At 37.5% G+C, this 20,048-nt stretch overlaps 1 long non-coding RNA gene across 1 annotated transcript; it reads left to right on the top strand.

Annotated features, from left to right (window-relative positions):
* The first annotated feature begins 2,291 nt into the window (after positions 1-2,291).
* Positions 2,292-19,780, top strand: LOC139938035 (uncharacterized). The gene is made up of 3 exons (XR_011786113.1): positions 2,292-2,389; positions 19,120-19,225; positions 19,456-19,780. It is a non-coding gene; the product is annotated as an uncharacterized lncRNA (long non-coding RNA).
* The last annotated feature ends 268 nt before the right edge of the window (positions 19,781-20,048 follow it).

Below are 20,048 nucleotides of genomic sequence, written 5' to 3'. Positions count from 1 at the left end.
CCGTGTAAAACTTGCGTTTTATTCGATTAAACAACCAAGCGACTAGCACGAGTCTAAGATCGTCTGGTGCATCATACGTGGTTGACTTTACGCTCAACTTCCCTATGAGGACTGGTAAAAACAGCTGATGAAATCAAGTGATGAGTCCTCGGTCACACAGACACGAGGACCGGCCAACTAGAGATGGTAGTCGTCTATATGATGACGTCATGTTCACCTGCCACATGGTCCAACCACAGTGACGTCATGTCATGCGATGAAGAACTCCAACTCTGTATACAAAACGTAAACAATTTTTAATGGCAACTGCACTCGGGTCAGAGGTTACTAAATTAAACCATGGAAGGCATTGGAGGTTATTGACCCTCAGTTATCAATACCCTCACAATGCAAACAATACAAGTACATGAGTTTTGAATTGTTCTTGACTACGTTGCAATGAGTGTGGCTGTATCGCTACTTACTTTACGATTTAACCGAGCGTTGCATGCCGAGATATGGCGCTCTTAGACCGTACACTAATTAACTTTCCATACATGAATAGTTCAGACAATTATATAATGCTGCCTCGGTTTATTTTAAGAAGTGGTAACCGGTTTATAGTTCGCATTATTCTACAAATCAGGTTGATCTGCAAATCAAAGTACTTTGTGTCAACGCCACGTCACCTACGTAAGTATGCCGTGACGCGTGACGCGCAGTCAACGCGAACCGTGATATGTGAGCATTCCACCCGTCAGCTTTATCGTGACCGCTCTCATGTCCATCGACACCGAGAGGTGTGACATGTTCACTGGTTCAGAACCAATCCACCATCGACCTTGCGTGAAGATTGAAGGGGAAATGATTTTCACAGGTTTTTGTCACGATTTTGGACAGTGCAATGGGGTCGAGGAGATTTCATCTTTATCACAACCCTTGACGATTTGAATGAAAAAATCTCCAAACTGTCATCCAATTTATACAATTAAAAAAATAAATTAGGCCTCTATCGTGTTAGTTTCAACCTTTAAATACAGGTGATGGTAGGTTTGAACAGGAGCCAGAGTGATCAGTTTAGTTGTACAGCTTAAAGGAACACGTTGCCTTGGATCGGTCGAGTTGGTCTTTGAAAAGCATTTGTAACCGTCTGTTATAAAATGCATATGATTAGAAAGGTGTTTTAAAAGTAGAATATAATGATCCACACAAGTATCACTCGAAACTGCACGGTTTTCCTTTTACTTTGCGAACTAACACGGTCGGCCATTTATGGGGGTCAAAAATTTGACTCCCATAAATGGCCGACCGTGTTTGTCAACGAGGTAAAAGGAAAACCACGCAATTTCGACTGATACTTGTGTGGATCATTATATTCTACTTTTAAAATATCTTTCTAATTATATGCATTTTATTACAAACGGTTACAGACGCTTTTCAAAGACCAACTCGACCGATCCAAGGCAACGTGTTCCTTTAAGTCGTCATTTGTATAGTTGTAGTTTGACAATTTTCTTCCTCTTCTGCTTTTGAAGAAAAATAAATGAGTGAAATCTAGAATCTCTTCTCGTTGCTGCGTCATTGCTGCGTCGTATCTTATCTCAATTCAGCCAATCAAAGTGGACTCATCAAAACACTAAAGAAAAGAACAATCATGTGTCACATTCCAAACGTCAGGCTCCTTAATTAACACTTGTCGTGTAATCAGCCCTATGACACTCTACTAAAAACCAACCAACCAGTTCTCCCTTCAGAGGCGTCTCTCAAGTTCAACTAGAATCAGAGCTGACAAAACTAACACTACATCGAGAAATCTGGATTGACATGGTTAATACACATGCCAGGAATACTTGACGAGCTTTGATTAAAGAGGAAAACAAGTCACATGATGTGTCACCAGACTATAGGCAGAGGGGATGAGGGAACTATGGCGTCAGTCACACCCCTAATATTCTAATTGTTCTTTCTACAATTGGAGTTTATTAAGTTATTAAGTTTCTCCTTAGACAATGTCATTTCAAGTAACGAACTTTGTTCGACACTAAACTAAGACGAGGTTTCTTTAAGATAAGATACGATATAATTTGCACTACAAACTTACTGGCTATGATTGTAGTGTGTTTGACTTCTAGGCCATGCTTCTGATTGTTTGCTGTGAATTATCAATTTCCCCAAATTATACTCAATTTCTACGACTTAATTGAGAACAGAATTCGATTTCACGGAGGTGATTGCGTGGCTAGAAACCACAACCACAAAAAAAGAACTCTACTTCAATACCAGCCGTTCATTCACACCCTCATTATTTCTCAACAGGTAATATCCTTTGCAGTGCAATTTTACAAACAACACCAATATTGGTTTTGATGGATATGACATTGGGGAAATGGTCACGACGGAGTAGATTAAGGTAAGGTGATTACAGTTGAGTGCAAGTAATGACGGACATAAATACCAAGCTTTTTTTCTTCATTTGTTTGTTTCGATTGCCTTGTAAATCGCTGAGGTCGCAAGGAGTTGGTTACAGTTCCAGATTCGATTTAAAACAAACGACTCCTGGAGGAATTACAATAAAGACGTTTGTAGTTGACCGCTTCAGATGACCTTTGACCTTTTAATAGTCATCTAAGACGGTGAGCTATAAGGCTGGGAGATTAAATAGTTGTCAAGGAAAGCAACTTAGATCAAACACCATATGAAATCCAATCAAGATTCTGGACCTCCAGAGAAGATCAAACTTAAAAAAAGAACATAAGCTGCTAGCGGTGGGAATTAAGAGTCATTGAAAGATAGAAGCACAATGGTACTTTAACAAAAGGTATCCGAAAACCAGAGGAAACATTAATAGAGTAACTGCATTTGTTATTAAGAAAACTGAAGAGATGTCTACTCAGCTCTGCGGGGGGTCGGGTTTACAACATAAACAGGTTATGATTTGACGAGAAAAATGTACACCAAGTATAATTCTTATGTTGTCGATGTATATAGACAGGTCATAGCCATTTGGATTCCAACGATCTCAAAATGCGTTTAATAGCCAGTCAATGAGGAGTTTACCGCCCTCTATTGACTCAACACTTCCTTTTCATCACACATAGTTTCCTTTGCCCTACTTGTTGTTAAAACAATACACATTATTCACCAAATTGTTATGACATGAACAGGTGCACCAAAGAGACTTAAATGGAGTCGGAAAATACCCACTATGCATCAAGGAAGCAGCAACTTTATTAATCAAACACGCTTTGTTTTCCTAATGCCTCATGACAATATTTTCTTGGCCGAAGTTTCACGCGACAGCAGTCATAACATTTCCCCTTCCTCCTACAACAAGAAGATTCAGACCCTCACGCAACACTACGTCACTGGATGGCTCACGCGTGACGAAGTGCGTGCAGCCATCTTGGTCGGGTTCATTGAATACACACCAATACAACACAAAAACTATATATTATTACAAAACCAAAAAGTATTTCTCATTCAAAGAAGGAACCAGACTACTTTTCACTCTCAGCTTCACAAACACAAACAGGTAGACGAAGAATCGAATACTACTATCTTGGTCGGGTTCCCTGAATACACAATAATAAAAAATAATATAAAAAAAGATAAAAATCTAAAATTGTCATTTAGGTCAGCTTCTGACCGGAGCAAAGTGTGACACAGACTCGATTACTTTGTGGTACTGAACTATTCTTAAACATTTCTTGAAGATAACGGTAAACAGAAGGCTAATTATGACGTCATTGAATGCACTAATCACTTGACTAGACTCTTCATTAAGTCCATTGACAGCAAGACCTTGCCAAGTGTCTTTCAAACTGTATGATTACACTACAGTTGATGACATTCAAAATTAGTTAAGAGATTTTGATGTTCATCTACTCTTCGTGGCACGTGGCTTTTGTCAAACGGCTCACTACACCAAACCATCCCCCGGATCTGATCAAAACTCACCCACAATTCAATTAAGGAAAACATGGTCCCTATCCGTCGATTTCAGACACTTCATGCGGACTTCTTTAATTAGCCAAGCGTGCCATCTCTCTCGATGTGGTTTGTAGCCGTGTTATGATTATTTGATTCACATAATGAAAAGGGGATGTAAAATCAAACCTTGTTGGGGTGCCTTCAATGAAGTTGATTAAGAAACTGGATCAGTGACATATTTTGGAGGAATTTGTGGTTATTGTGGGCAAGTTTGAAGGCCGTCGTGCTTTCGTGGGGAAACATTTCCCCTTCATCCCAATTAAACAATAACACACGCAGAAATACAAATGTTTGAAAGAAATAACACGATTAATCAATATGCATAATTGTGTTATCCTTTCATGATAAATACATGAATGACGAAGGTAAACTGTCCGACTACATCAACATTTTGTACAGTAAACCATTGGACGAGACAGCACAATTAACGCACCACAGTCCAACCAAGCCGCCGTGAATTTCTCTACATTTACCGGTGGCCGGACTGAGCCTGCCCGCTGCTCACTCGAAGGGCAAACACCCATGGAGTAAGTTACCACGAAGCCAAGAAGGAAATATCACTCCACCGTTACGTTTGGTGGAAGGTCGCCCTTCTCAGACGGGGTTGAGTCTAAGACAACGAGGGGCGAATTCCCAAGACGCTTGGAAGGAACACAAAGTTATCGAATTGCCCGTGGGTAGACAAGTCAAGCTTGGTGTCAGTCACTACACCATGGGTTCTACCTGTACTTTGCCTCCCCTGCTGAACGCTTTCTCCCTGAGGTAGCTTCAACTTTCACGGTCTTCACCAAGCTTTCAGTTCAATTTGATACACCCACTATTTTATCTTAAATATAATCAGTGCTTGGGGAATTGATTTCAATTTTATCTTCACTGTTGTAATGAAAGGGGAAATAAGTAAGGTCTCCGTTGCTTTCATATAATTCGTTTCTCTAATTGATAACTTTTCAAGAAACCAATCTTGGTCCATTTAAATTTCAAAGTGTTAAAAATATAACACACTGATATGTAGTGAGGTTTCACACTTAAAGGCAGTGGACACCTTTGGTTATTGTCAAAGGCCAGTCTTCTCACTTGTATTGCAAATTTGAACTCAATTAGTCGTCGAATTCGCGAGATAATGATAAGAAAAACACCCTTGTCACACGAAGTTGTGTGCTTTCAGATGCTTGATTTCGGGACCATAAAATCGTAATCTGAGGTCTCGAAATCAAATTCGTGGAAAGTTATTTCTTTCTCGAAAACTATGTTACTTCAGAGGGAGCCGTTTCTCACAATGTTTTATACTATCAACCTCTCCCCATTACTTGTTCCCAAGTAAGGTTTTATGCTAATAATTATATTGAATAATTACCAATAGTGTCCACTGCCTTTAATCTTTGAAATAAACAAACCGGTATGAAGTCATGTCCACACATCTGTAAGTATCAATAGCACGAGACCTGCCCATCCAGTCTGCCAACAACTCTATCCACAGCCCAAACCCAATTACTAGAAACAAATTGAGATATAAATCAACACAAATTATTCCTCACATTATCGAGGCTGTTCACCTTTCCATTTTATTTCATTTTAATTCACAAGAACTTTAATCAAAACCAGGTTGTCCTCGCAGTAATTTCAATTTGTGGCCGTTGGTTGGAACTATAAGTGTGGTGCTGGATGCCAAACTGGTATTCATTAATCGTCATATTTTTTTACGAGCTCCAGCAGGCCACAGAATTTAAACAAAACTGATTGAACAATTTGCGTACAGTTGAGCTACTGAGACTAAATCCCAGCGTAGGTTTGAGGATATTGAACAGGCAACCACCATGATGCCGCTCATGACCTTTGACCCCAAGCCACTAGCGCTACAACAGATTTTAAGTTTCAGATGTTGGCAAAATATAAAGAAGTTAAGGTTCATATTTGTATACTATCTCGAAGTTGACTTGTATGTGTGTGGTCGACATCTGATACAATTTATGATACGCAAGAGGGACGTCAACGAATCTTGTATTTACACAGACATCGGGGTTTGTGACATATCAAACATAGTTTCTTGAAGAAATAACTTTTGTTATTAAAAATCAAAATAGAGAGCTTAAAAAGAAACACAATCTAACCCATTAATGTGTCTAAAAGCCTACTGGAAAACGTAATATGTATATTAAAGACGCTGTTGCCATTTTTCGGCAGTTCTAAAGTAGTTAAAATTTAAGGCAACAATTCCACAGAAACAGAAACAAAATACCTATATATCCCATGTTAATCATGAATGAAAACTAAAAATACAAACATGTTTAATTGTTCCAGACAAGTACACAATGTGTTTTTGGACTTTTACTGTTGATTGGCAAATGGTAGGCAAAATATTTTCTTAACTTTTAGTGTTGAAAATTCTTATCAAGTTTCTGAATACCTCTGACATGAATTATCGGAAGTTAGAATCCGAATGAGAGGATAAGGTTGTTCAAATTGCAGAATTCACAAATGAAGTGTTTGATCAGCAACAAACAAGCAAATAATGTAATTTTAGAATGTTTAATGTATAGTATATAATGTGTATTTTTTATGAGCTAGGTCTGGGAGAGCACATCTTTTTTGATGACAGTTTTTGGACTTTTGCCCTTCCCTGGACGGCCTGTGCTTGTTTTTACTGTTTTGGTTTTTTTTTTGTCCGAAGAATTAAAAAAAAAAAAAAAATAATGAGATCATTACTGAGTGAGAAATAACAATGAGAGTCTTGTAGTGTATTTCACTACGGGAGTCAGCTATCAGTGGGAAGATTTGGTGATCAAAACAAGAGAAGAACCACGATCTTTCTGCAGTCTGTTTACTCTGCTGGGTTGATAGTGTCTCTTTTTATAACAACCTGCCATCACATACGATGACCTTAAGGCCCTGTGTAAACAAGAACCATCATGTGTGGCGCATATAACTTGGCCTAACCAGGACAATCTTTGAAGGCATGGACCATCGAGAAAGTGGGTTTGTGCTGAAAGCAAGGCGTTGATTCTAATGGACCATCCAATGCACTGACTGACAAGGTCTGCCCTGCACCAAAATCAACAAATTTCGTTGCTCTATTTACATATTGATATCAACAAAACATTATAGTGAAATCAATCACATAAGAGCTCACACTCAGTCTACATTAAAACGTATCTTTTACTAATATTGTTTGTTTTAGAAGACAATTATTTTTAACATTCCAGTCAAACAATGAGCCGCTCAAAAAAATACTATCAACTATATTAAAACACCAAGACGATCAAATGAAAAATCAACATCTACAGTACAGAACCGATCCTAGCATGCACAGGTACGGACGGGCTTTCCAATAGGACTAACGATATACCCAATGAGCTTGTTGTCAGTTTTGTCCAATTGTTTCTCCAATCACAACGAAATGTTGCAGTCGAATAAATTCTATACACCATTTATATGTCACACGTTGTTCATTAACTATGAATAAAATATGGGAAACATACACTGAAACATATTTTCTTTGGGAGGGGAACAATTAATTGTAAGTACAAAAGGGAGCATTTATTGGAGTCGTAATGTTTAAGTCAACATGCGCAATGATCATCTGCTCGCAGCGATGTTAGGCAAGAAAATAAGAACTTACTAAGATGAGCAAACAAAGCCACAATAAAATACAAATGACTTTTACTAGATTCAAGATGGCGACATGAATAAGCAAATAATACACCTGTTTTCATCTTTGATACATAAGCCTCATTTTCACTTGCCTTGAAATGACGGCTGAATATTTCCAAAGCACTAAAACTAAATAATGGTCACACGACTGCTCAAAGTATTCGGCACAGCTTGAAAAACACATATGGCAAGGACATGAGACACAGAAGTGAGGTTTTTAAGACGCGTCAAAAGACATGGAGTGCGTTTTATTCTTAGCTACACATACTGTATGCAAGACAGCAGTTTATGAGGTCATGATGACGTGACAAAGGATAGATTAATATGTCCTGCACCTGTTAATAGAAATTGATCAGAAGTTATGTCTTCTTTTGACCAGGGTCACCATTAAACAAAATAAGAAGTACAGATGGGTATGATACGAAATAAGATTCAACTAGACATCATCAATGAATGGATAACTCAATTTCCAATCGCGCTGTCACCATCTTGGTCATGTTCCCTGTTTCTATAACAGTAATGGATGTTAACATTCATTGCGCAAACATGGCACCAGACTATTATTTCGTCCAGCCTCAGTTTGGTTACAACGAGTTGGAATGGAGTAAAATCAAAGATGGCTACACAGCGATAAAGGTCTATATAGCTGAGTAATAGGATAGAAAGGGATTGGGTTTCGCGAGTGGAAAATTACGAGATTGAACGAACTATGTGGCCATGGTGAATTCTTCCTGAATACTGGAAAACAAGTTTTGTTTAATAGCCGATTGTCATCTCGAAGGAATCTTAAGTGTGACCATGAAATGACGGTGACAAATGGCATCAAAATAGTTTGGGATACGACTATTTGAAGGACAAAACCATTTATTGTCAATTCTCTTTGCGATCTGGACATCGTTTATCATCAAGGACGGACTGCATCATGTATCACATTGCAAGTCTCTTCTTTATGAATGTACAATCATTTCAGCAGATACAAGGCGAGATTAACGAAAACACACAGATTAAAGAGAAAACAATGATAATGATAATAGATGCAAGTCAAAGATTATGTGAAGAAATTGAAATCATAATGAAATGTTCTCTAAATTTGTGTATTAAAATAGCAAAGCGTAGAATGTGCATGAGACATTTGCGAAAGGTTTGACACGAAAATCTGGGACCAGGAAAACAACCTCAGTCTAAATATTGCCGACATGTGGCTGAATCAAATTGGACTTTAAGGCCAACCAAATGAAGTATACCTGTTATGTAGCTATACATGCATACCATGCATTCTATATCAGTCACGTAGGTGGACTGTATAAAGACGCATAACTGTCATATGACCCAAATATCTTGTCATTTTTAAGAGTATTTTCTTACAATCAGAACTAGTTTACGGATCATCTAAAATCAGTCAATTCTTGTTGAATTTGGGTCAATTATCACATTAAAAAATACGTTTCGTATCTATCAAAGACGAAAAAGCATTTTAAGATGGTAGCAAGGCCGGGACGGGTGAGATGAACTGAGGGTTTATTTTCGGTGTGAAAGAAGGATCAGCGTTTTTTTCATTTGCCTTAATTTGTTGAGAGCATTTTGTAATAATAGTTGAGAGCACTGTACCGCATGGGCACACATGATATGATTTCATATCAGGATACGAGAAAGCCAATGTGTTGAGTATTTTACTTTGAGTGAACATGTAACCTCAAGAACTAATACAATATTTCTCTATCTTAAAATGAACATGTAAACATCCACTTTGATTCTAGCCCAAAATTGAAGAAACTTTATATCATATGGTTGTTATTTCGTTTGTCTCAACGCTCAATGGTTTTTGCATCTAGGCCTAGTTGTTACCACACTATTATTCACTTCAGAAATTGGTTCATAGAACATATTAAAGAACGTAAGTGTTGACATAAACTCTATGTCCACAACTTAAAAAACCCCGATTCGATTCGTAATATCATGCATATCAAATCACTTGAAAAATAAACCCCCCAAAAAACAACAACAACGACAACAAAACAACAAGGGTAAAAGAGAACACGGTCTGAACTGATCTTCAAGATAATGTTTAATTTACAAGAGTTAATCAGATTTCGATGAGAATGAAGCATTGCTTAGAATGAATAAATGAATGCTTAGCCCAAAGGATTCTATACTCCGAGAATGGTCTCCAGTGACCCGTGACTCCATACCGTCTTACGCGCCATACACACGGCGCAGCCAACACCCCGCCCACGCTACCTCACTTACGGACTCTGAGACCCCGTACAGTTTCCCTTCATTCCTGACACGAAATTAGCATTGTTATTTCCCTCACCCTGACAATTTACAAGTTGAATCACCGGAAATTTATCGTCTTCTCTGAACCCGCGACCCTAAATTCCGACGGGAAGCATGGGGGAACGCGGCCACCGCAAAACAACACTCCTACACCGTCTAGGTAAATCAAACGCACTCGCTCTTTTAGCTTTCACAACCTTTGAACTCCATTTGTTTATATTTTTCCTCGAGAAACCCGTGGAAGTCAGAATTAGTCTTTACTGTGGGTTGTCAAATAATAGTGTTATGCGCGTAAACCACCCATTGCAGCAAAAAACAACCAAACTTGTAGAAGAAAAACAATGTTTACGTTAATAATTCAAGAAATACGATTTGAATTTTCAGCCACTTGTAATGGTCATTTTAATGATATGGCTGCATATTTTTTTTTTTTAATTCTACCTCGTTGGGAATTTGTTTATAAATATAAAACCAAATTGTGTAAAAAATACATTCACAGGACAACATCGGAAACATAAAGAGGAATTGAATAAATTAATGCCTTTTGATTGTTTTGTTTCGTCTAAATCAGAAAAATAAATCAAATCATCTCCAACTGAGCGTACATGTTCGAGTGAAGAGTATAATATTAAATGATTTTTGGTTCTTTGTTTTGAAATGCTAGTAGAGCTTTAGGAGAATTTATAGACGTTTTTTACTGAACTATTAACCAACTCCATCACATCACGACTATCTACAATATAGCGTTCAATCAAACCGATCCAATTAATCATGTGCATTCCTTGAATCTAATATAAATTCGAATGAAAAGTGAAACAAATGATTGTCTGTAAATTGGTTTGAGGGAAGTGAAATCCATCTATCTAATTGGTTTTGCATGGTTTCCCAAGACCGATGACCGGATGATAAAGATATGAGCCAGCTACAATGAAATCCAAGTCAAATCTATGCCTTTCATTCATATAGAAGGATTGTTTATACAATCTAGTATACTCCAATGTATCTTCACTGAGATTTCTTTATTTGTAGACCGTGTCTCGGCTGAAGAGGCACGGGCATTTCGCTCATCAACCTCGGCAGTGATGCTGTGAGTGTTTACGCTATGAAGTAGACTCTACAATTATACCACATTTACATCGGGTTAAAAATACCAAGCTCTGATATTGTAAATAAATAAAAAATGCCGCTTAGATCGCTAGATGGTTTATAATTGTTTGAATAATAAGGTACGGGGAAGGTCAAAGGTGAATTAAGAACCGTAAATTTAAAAAGAAGTCTCAAATTTCGTTATTATGGATGAAGATGCAAGTTATTTCGTTTCGTGTTTTAAAAAACAAAACCTTATACAAACAATTAAACATGTACAAATAAAGAACTAAAACAGTTTCACTTAAAACAGACACAAAAAACACGAGGAAAGTCTGGCTTGGAAATAACACATGGGCTAACCATAGAGCAAGGAATAACCCACCTTCAATAGAAGATAGAGGGAGTGTCTGTAGGGAGTGAAACTCTATACACTTTTTATAACCAATTGAAACTTGGGTCCTTTTCGATCAATCCACAGTCCAGACATTTCCAATGGCACCTGACCTTCCATTTTTACCCCCAAATCGTGGATTTATCACCCCATTTTCTTCCCCTTTTCACTTTGCAAGACCGGGTGTCAAGAATTATTACAAGCACATGTTTACGTGTCCTGGCCAGGGTCTTAAAGTGTACGAGGGGACCGTGTCTGAGGCCGTCAGCACACCGATGATAGTACGTAAATCACGGCTGAGGTATTCGCTCGACGTGGCCTGGTGGTTATAAGGTCGTAGAAAGCCACTCTCATGCTTCTGTATCCACAGGAACAGGGTTGACAAGTTGACTGGGGCCGAAGGGTGCGGTCAACGAAATCAAGGCATTTTACCGAGAAGAATGGTTTATTTAAAACTGGAATGTGATTTATTTGAATTATGATCAAGATTTGACCTTATTTGTCACTTTTCTCATAGGTTTGCCATTGTTCTCGTTACTGTACGAAATGACCTCAGCACACATATCTCAATATCCATGCACCAAAAAACTATTGGATGTTGGTAGCAGAACATTTTAAATTGGAAACTTTAAATAAATCTTAACGTAATTGTATAAAATAAAGACGCTTAACATTAATGTTTGCATGAGCCAACATTCATGTAGACCTATGTGGCTTTGTGTGTAATGAAACAAAGGGCAATGTCCTTGGATTTCGACCATCCGATTGGTTCAGTGCTAGTCTCTACACCTGTCTCCATCACTCATACATGACCACTGAGTCTATGAATAGCATATACATGTACATGACTACTGAGTCTAGGAACTGACCAATCCCTTGAAAGAAGACTAATCAGGGTCTAAGGTGTGACCTCCAGATACCTCGTTAAGAACAACTCTGGCGCTTTATCGATTTGTCAATGAAGGTGCAGATTTCTTTTACACAACTCATTCTTTACTAACGAAATTCTAAACACCACTATTTGGATGAAAACACCAAGACTTAATAACAATAACGACGTCTGTATCCACAAAAAAAAGTGCTCATGGCTGAGTCTATTGACAGCATACATGTACATGACTATACTGTACAATTTTGAATTGTACTTTTACATTTCTTTTTGAGCCCAGACATTGCTCTACTGCAAAACTTAATTAAATATAAAGACAAGCATGACGACGAGCGCTTTTATTATTTTCAATGTATCTCCCTTAAATAGATTATGAAATGACGGATCTTGGTTGACGAAATAAGCTTTCGTCAGCTGGCTCAGTTTTCTAGGGCAATAAGTCACGTGATCATCTTCTTGAGCCTCAGTAATACCAAAAGGACCTTCTTCAATTACTGGATTTGACCAGATTTGGGCTAAGCTACAATAACGAGATCTGTAATATTTCTATCTATACATGAGTTTCAACTCACAAGCATGATTTACATCATGTAAATAGCCTGGTAAACTAGTTTAGGCTGATTTAGGACTTGGTTTTTGATGAGGAAAATACTCAAAAAGCATTCGTCAAGTCTATGTAAGGCCATTTTATCTGTATTTTCATAAATCCATAGATTGCTAAAAACCAGGATCACTCTCCTTTGAAACGAAAGAATTATTTTTACTTATTCCATCTAGAATAAATCGAATAAAAACTGACTTTCAGTTTTAAATATTTGTTTCTGGGGTATCACAATTGAAGCACCGAGGGTTCCTTCACCTGTCTTTAGCTTGTTTAGAGAGCCACTGTTTTCTTCGTGGCCCCCGGGTTGATAGTTTTTATCAATAATTTTGCTGTAATGTTTAAACACCATTACCGAAATTTGGCAAGGCGGTATTTTGGGTACGTACTTGAAGTCATGGGATGCAAGTATGAAATTGAACGTAAAATAAACGTTTTAAAATAATTATTCACTTTATGCAGAACTTAAGTGTGACGTTACTCAAAGATTTGCATAAAGTGAATAATTATTTTAAAACGTTTATTTTTCGTTTGATTTCCTACTTGCACATCATGACTTCAAGTACGTACCCAAAATACCCCCTTGCCAAATTTCGCTAATGGTCAAATACTACAGCAAAGTTGTTAGTGAAAATTAGCTGAAAACATAGATCCATCCCCGGGGGCCACGAAGATCAAAGTGGCTCCCTAAAGAAGCTAAAGACAGGTGAAAAACACGAAAGACAATTGGTCCTAATTCAAATGGAAGTGTCGTGGCAGAGCGGTTAAGAGCACCGAGTTCAAACTCTGGTGTTTCTGATCAGCAGAGTGTGGGTTCGAATCCCCAGCCGTGACACTTGTGTCCTTAAGCAAGACACTTAACCATTGCTTCATCCATCGGATGGGACGTTAGGCCATTGGTCCCATGTGTTATATAAAAAAGAATGGGATCGACCCGGTGTTCCTGGTCCAATCAGCAGTAGTTGCGCCACAGCACCTTGTAACACATGGTATTATCAGAATTAGGTCTTATAATTCAAGCGTAGTCCCACATCTTGCAGGAAAAACTGTATGTTACAGCGCCAGGAGCGTCACTGGGTGACGGACACGTGCGCTATATAAGAAGCCATAATTATTATTATTAATTGACAAGCGAATGAATAATTATCTCTCAACTGCTTGACTTCCATAACTGACCATAACGATAACAATGAACTGAAAACGCAACGGTGTTCTTTCGATACAACAGAGTTTGATTGAACTGGGCCTGGCCACATGGTCATTTTGTTCTAAATTGCAGAGAGGAAAATATATTAGAATAGATTTCACATTATCATGTTTAAGAATGATGATGTGTTATCAAGATGTGAGAAGATTGCGAATGAATTACCGATAATAATAAAGATACATTGCGAAATTAATGCAGATAGAAATGTGATATGATTGCATTATCACAGTTAGGGAATGGGTTTGACTCCTTAAGCATGTTCGTTCGGTTGGTCTTCCTTGAAGAAGGCATGCTCTTTAGCGATTGTTTGTATAGGGAAGGAGATACTTCAAAGAAAGAGAAGATGACATATAAATAAAAGACAGATTTTATAATATCATTCGGGGAAACAGTTCGTGTGCCTCTTGTATTCATGCAGACATATCGCAAAGTATTTAGAACAATATTATGAACGATATTGGTGCAATTCTTTTCGCAGAGTGAATTGTTCTTAAGCCTAGTCATCTGAACACTCAGAGCTAAATAAAAAAGCACCACCTATAAATTTTTAATAACACAAGCTGAATATCTCGATTGTTTTATATAATTGTAAAAGGAAAATACGGCGAAAATGTTTTCTCCTTTCTATTTTTCCTTTGAGATATCTCCAAAGACAAATAACGTTTGTGTTTACTCTTAAAACATTTCAATTATTATTGTTTTTAGACCGATTTGAAGATCATTTGAACTGCAATAGAATCAATGTTTCAAATGTGGACTTCATTTTGTTATAATCACATCTAATTTTATTTCCTTCTCTCCAGATTTGCGTTAATCACTAAAATGCTTTTTCCCGATGAGAGAGAGACAACGTTGGATATATCTTTGATTACATCGCTGTCTTCAATAATCAAGCTACCATTCATATGTCATTTACATCATATTTCATCAATTAGAGTTTATACTTGAGGTATCAGTGTGATATTCAATCTATGCAGTCATGTACAAACCGGTTAAAGTTACTATCAATCTAAGCAGCGCTAAGCCTCACTCCATAATGCACAGGAATCTCGGCGAAGAACCAAGGTCCTCGGAAACCAATACCGGACTTTCACAAGCTATAAAATAACCCATATCTCAGAGATTTATACACATATTTGCAGAAAAGCTGTATCCCCAAAGCAACTCAAGATTGATTAAAACAGAAATCTTGAATTTCACTAACAACTCTTTTTACGATCTCAGAATGAATTACAGTTTGATATTTTTGCCTTTCGTGACGATGATTGTGTTTAGTTTTATTCGTACATTTGGTTAGAAGAAAAACATGTTTAGGTAATCCATGGAGGACGAATTAATCAGAATTATTTTGTCTTTGTATAGGATATCTCTCGGTTTTCTGGGCTGCAAATATGAGCATGTTTTAAACAAACCTGAGTTTACCGTTTTTATAACTGGTAAGATTTGTATTGCATTCTTATTCATGTCGTTAGATATCAAGTATAAGCTGACCATATATTGGTCGTGGTCCTCCTTATACAATGGTAATCGTGAATGAATTCGTTATGAATTATCACTTTGCAATGTGCATGGGTTGCTGACTATTTCATTCAAGTATTGATTTTGTTATATTTGATAAGCATGAGGGAAAGTAAGATGGTTGCACCATGACGACAACATTTTGTTTACATGATTACTCGAGAGACGGTACATGGCCATAAGGCAGTTCAACATATTGCTTGAAGAAATTTATTGGGAAATTATCTCAAAGGTAAAGCCATTGGACACTTTCGGAACAGAAACAAAATTAAAAGTTCACAGATTTACAAATAATTTACAGGGTTTACAGAAGGTAATGGTGAAAGACTTCTCTTGAAATATTATTCCATGAAATGCTTTACTTTTTGAGAAAACATTAGAACAATATCAATTCTCGATAGCGAGAATTACGGATTTGTTTAAACACATGTCATGACACGGCGAAACGTGCGGATACAAGGGTGGGTTTTCCCGTTATTTTCTCCCGACTCCGATGACCGATTGAGCCTAAATTTTCACAGGTTTGTTATTTTATATATAAGTTGTGATACACGAAGTGTGGGCCTTGGACAATACTGTTTACCGAAAGTGTCCAATGGCTTTAAGTGTGTTTAAGAAATAAAATGAGACAAAAAAGTTTCATTCAGAAGCAGCCCTGGAAGATAAGTGAAATAATTTGAAGTTTGAGAACGTGACCTCACGAGAGTCTGTACAACATGAATGTAGGCCTACTATCTTGTTTTGTTTCGAGAAAAAAATATACTCGGGAGAGATTTACAGTCAACCATGGCCTTGTCAGGGAAGCAGGTACAGAAATGACTTCATTTCTAAAGGTTTCGTAAATGTTTATATTTGTAACAAACATCACTAAATCCATTGGACAACCAGTGGCAATTTATAAGCCGATCTCTCTTTAGGAAAAAGCCGCCGATTTAGCTATGATTTAGTATCAGCAGATAAGGCCCGGATATGAACCTTGGAGAAAATTGAGATGAATTTATTGAACGAAATATTGAAGTGGGATGATGACAATGGTGCATTGTTCTGCTCCTTATTCTTTTTCTTGCTGATCGTAATAATTATGGTCATGATGTTATCCAACAATAATAAGTCGAACAAAATGACACATCCTTAAAGGCACTGGGCACTATTGGTAATTACTCAAAATAATTGTTAGCATAAAAAAATTACTTGGTAACGAGCAATGGAGAGCTGTTGGTAGTGTAAAACATTGTGAGAAACGGCTCCCTCTGAAGTAATGTAGTTTTTTGAGAAAGATGTAATTCCAAGTAAAGTGATTTCGAGACCTCAGCTGATGTCTCGAAATCAAGCATCTGAAAGCACACAAAGGTGTTTTTTCTTCCTTTATTCTCTCGCAACTCAAATTTTCACAGTTTTTTTATGCATATGTTGAGATACACAAAGTGAGAAGACTGGTCTTTGACAATTACCACACGAGTCCAGTGCATCTAAACTACAAAGTATTCCCCCAATGTTCTACTGCATATTATACAAAGGACAAGTTACAGTATCCAGTGCCCATGTGGCTTTGATATTCTACTAGACGGAAATGAGTTTCCGTGTAGTTGAATTGCCGATGTTCCTGCGTTTCACAGCTCGCAGATTAATGTCCGGTTAACAGGTCCTGCTCAATTAGGCACAGCACGAATTCCCTGACGGCTGTCCTAGGATGAGCACCAATAAAGACATAGGGCAAACACCTGTAGAAAGGACACTTCAAAGTTCGCATTTTCAAAGATTCGATAGAGGGGTGGTGTGCTCATATTCGGTACTTTCTGAAGACCAAGGACAAAACAAAAAAGGGGAAATAAAAGGACTCCATATGGACATTCTAAAGACTGGGGTGATCCACAGGACATTGTGTGTACAAAGTCTATGGGAAAATCTTAAGTACAGGGACAATGGAAAGAACAAAAGATGTCTCCAGAGGGATGCATATTTGAGAGTGTGTGTTTATGTGCGTCAAAGAGGGCGGCATTTGTTTTTATGGCGTTAATTACCGCAAAAGCAAAAACATTATTTACACTATTATTGAACAATGAAATTAATACTATAGAGAGTGGATAGTATGAATTATTTTCCTCAGTGGTCCGATGTTGCTTGAAGTTGAATGATGTACCGGTAGCCTATACTAAATGGCGAGTTTTGTGTGAACAATTATCGCAAGAGAACTTATAAAAAATTTTAAAAAACGTAGTACTTAGGAAGTTTTCATTTCAACCAGATGAAAAGGGCGAAAGAGCCACCAATCTCAAATTTCTCAACGTTTCGGACACCATCAGAACTTAGCCTATCCTACGCATAACTACTACTAAATAATCAGATGATTTCTCTGTGACCGCTCTATGCCCTTTGGTCACCATTTCACACAGTTTTCCTATAGTTGTCACCAACATCCAAACTGCCAACAGCCACAAGAAAATTAGGACTATGCCTACAAAAAGGATTAGCGAATAAAGTTTGGGGGAGGGGTTGCTAAATCTTCTCCGGAATGACCAAAAGCTGTTGTATGACTCAAGACATTGTATCATGACAAAATGACCGTGAAACTCCTTAAAGATACGGAAGAGTCTTCTCTTCTGATACACACCTATTAGATGCTCCAGTTAGCTTGAAAATATAGCAGGCATGATATTAAAAACGTCCTATATATAAAAGGAAGACGGTCATCGCTAGAGGCATAGGATGCGGTAAAGAACGAGTTCATTTACCTCCACACAAATGAGGCTATAAGAAGTTAGCTAAATATGTATAGTACACTGGCATTCGTTTTCACAGCTACTGCAGCGGCCTGGGACACCACGTTAACTAAGGAGCCACAGAGCACAATACATTTTTTAAGAGATTCCTCCATGGTATTATCTAAAAACTCTTTCGGCTGGTTTCTTTTTGTAACTCCTGCTTTTATATGGAAATTATGTCAAAGAATGTACATTTTCCCATAGTTTGACCAGTGTTGTATCTTGCCTGCCAAGAAATGCCATGGAATGTGCAAGTTGGCTCTTATGGTAGGCTGTTTTGCAGTGGGTTTGTCGAATGAGGTACATGTTTTAGTTTCTTTAGAAAATCTTAGACGTATTATGTGTTTTCCCCAAAACAAAATTTGTCACACAGTGGGCCTACGTAAATGTACAGCATAATATAGTTGAGAAAGACAAAATGCAAAAGTCCGGCTTTGGCCAGTCTCAAATAATTCAGTAAATCATAATTATTAAAAAGCCGTCTTCGGGAATAGAAACTGAAATATAACATGTTTAGTGAATAATATGTTCGTGTTAGACAAAATTTGCTATAAATGAGTAGTGTACTTCAGTGTGGTATGCAGGTCATCCTAGTTTAGGCACATCTAAAATTAACATAAACCTTTCAAATATTTCATCACCACAAGCAAATTAACCTACTTCAGTTTTAAACCGCATATCAAATTCACTTAAGTTGACCAGATACTGATAGAAAATAACAAGTAGTTTTAGAAGCCGGTTTTATGTTGTGTACAAATCTTCCCCCAGTGTGTTGTTACATCTAGCTGAGAGAGAAAGCACCAAAGTCACCTGCCGTAACAAATTACTGTTTCCCCGTACTATGAACAGCATGAGGCACCCCAGAAACACACAGGTGTGACATTTATTTACGAGTAGATTCTCGTTATTTAACTCTTAATACTTTCGAAAAGGTTTTCCAATAAATTCCCTAAAGTTATGTACTACTTCAAACTGAAAATAAAGCCCCAATTTTTTTTAGATCGCCCCCGCAAATGTGTAGATATGGCATGATATTAATGCAAACACAACAATTTTATGACAATATCTGATCTGTCTTTCCTTCGTTTTTCAATTTGAAAATAGATTTGTCGTCAGAAAGAGATTAAACCCCATGATGTCGTCATACCATCACTAACCCAATGACAAGGCAAAGGTACTTAAAGCACGAGAGCACGGCATCAATGACCGTGTTTATGAGAGTCTTGTCAACCGTAGCCTACCGACGAGCTGATGGTGAGAAACACGCTGCCTTCCCACTGGCCCCAACGAGTGTAAACCAATCCATCGTGTATTGTCCCTTCCGTACATTTCTCTCAGGTCGCATACCACTACATCATCGAGGCTGTAATAACCACACCAGAGAAACATGTACAGTTTGTTGTTAGGCCAGAAATTCCACCATTGTAAATTTGTGCCAATGCCATTTGGTGTCATTGGAGTTTTTGTCCAAACATTTTCAGATCAGTTTTACAAATTTCGATAAGTTTTCCTGTTCACATTATCACCTTAATGGGGTAGTATTATGATTATTGATGTATAATTAAACTTTATCAGTGACGTCATAGAAAAGTGGTGTCGTTTCTAAGGTTTTATATTAACCAATGTCAGCCAATTAGAAACTATATTTCTCTATTATTTTTATAGACAATGCGTTACATGATAAGTTGGTGGGTAGT

This window comes from Asterias amurensis, chromosome 6 (assembly GCF_032118995.1).
Source record: "Asterias amurensis chromosome 6, ASM3211899v1".
Taxonomy (NCBI): Eukaryota; Metazoa; Echinodermata; class Asteroidea; order Forcipulatida; family Asteriidae; genus Asterias; species Asterias amurensis.
The sequence above is the reverse complement of the archived record's forward strand: the minus strand, read 5'-3'. Positions and strand labels throughout refer to the sequence as shown.